Consider the following 1,248-nt stretch of genomic DNA (forward strand, 5'->3'; position numbering starts at 1 on the left):
GGGGTGCCCTGTCCCACTGGGGGATGTCCCGCTGCTGCCCCACAAGCTGAGGTTCCCTTGCCCCACTGAGGGCTCGTCCTCTGCCCCAAAAGGATCCTCCTGTGCCCCACCGAGGGATTCTGCTCTGCCCTTCCAAGGGCGCACCCTGATCCCAAAGATGCTCCCTGATCCCAAAGGGCATTCCCTGATCCCAAAGGATTCTCCCTGCTCCCAAGGATGCTCCTTGATCCCAAAGGGCACTCCCTGATCCCATAGGATGCTCTCTGATCCCAAAGGACTCTCCCTGATCCCAAAGGGCACTCCCTGATCCCAAAGGATTCTCCCTGATCCCAAAGGGCACTCCCTGCCCCCATAGGATGCTCCTTGATCCCAAAGGGCACTCCCTGATCCCAAAGGATTCTCCCTGATCCCATAGGACACTCCTTATCCCAAAGGATGCTCTCTGTCCCCAGAGGACACTCCCTGATCCCAAAGGGCTCTCCCTGATCCCAAAGGACGCTCCCTGATCCCAAAGGACGCTCCCTGATCCCAAAGGATGCTCCCTGATCCCATAGGATGCTCCCTGATCCCAAAGGGCCCTCCCTGATCCCAAAGGATGCCCCCTGATCCCAAAGGACATTCCCTGATCCCAAAGGATTCTCTCTGTCCCCAAAGGGCCCTCCCTGATCCCAAAGGACGCTCCCTGATCCCAAAGGATGCTCCCTGATCCCATAGGATGCTCCCTGATCCCAACAGACACTCCTTGATCCCATAGGATGCTCTCTCACCCGGGGATGGGACACCCCCTGATCCCAAAGGACATTCCCTGATCCCATAGGACGCTCCCTGATCCCATAGGACACTCCCTGATCCCAAAGGACATTCCCTGATCCCAAAGGATTCTCTCTGTCCCCAAAGGACACTCCCTGATCCCAAAGGACATTCCCTGATCCCATAGGATGCTCCCTGATCCCATAGGACACTCCCTGATCCCATAGGATGCTCTCTCACCCGGGGATGTTTCTGGGGGGCTCTGGGCTATTTTTACCCCCCTTCCCTTCCCCTCCCCCTTCTCGCCACCCCCTGTCCCCGGCCCGGCCCTGCCCGGCCAAGGAAGGGAAAGGGAAAGGGAAAGGAAAAGGAAAAGGAAAAGGAAAAGGAAAAGGAAAAGGAAAAGGAAAAGGAAAAGGAAAAGGAAAAGGAAAAGGGAAAGGAAAAGGAAAGGGAAAAGGAAAAGGAAAAGGAAAAGGAAAAGGAAAAGGAAAAGGA

At 55.9% G+C, this 1,248-nt stretch overlaps 1 protein-coding gene across 1 annotated transcript in view; it reads left to right on the forward strand.

Annotated features, from left to right (window-relative positions):
* PAX7 (paired box 7) overlaps window positions 1–1,248 on the forward strand; it is a gene marked incomplete at its 5' end in the record, with an annotated part of 151,422 nt that overhangs the window by 15,819 nt on the left and 134,355 nt on the right. The window lies entirely within an intron of this gene.

This window comes from Geospiza fortis, unplaced genomic scaffold (assembly GCF_000277835.1).
Source record: "Geospiza fortis unplaced genomic scaffold, GeoFor_1.0 scaffold4, whole genome shotgun sequence".
NCBI lineage: Eukaryota > Metazoa > Chordata > Aves > Passeriformes > Thraupidae > Geospiza > Geospiza fortis.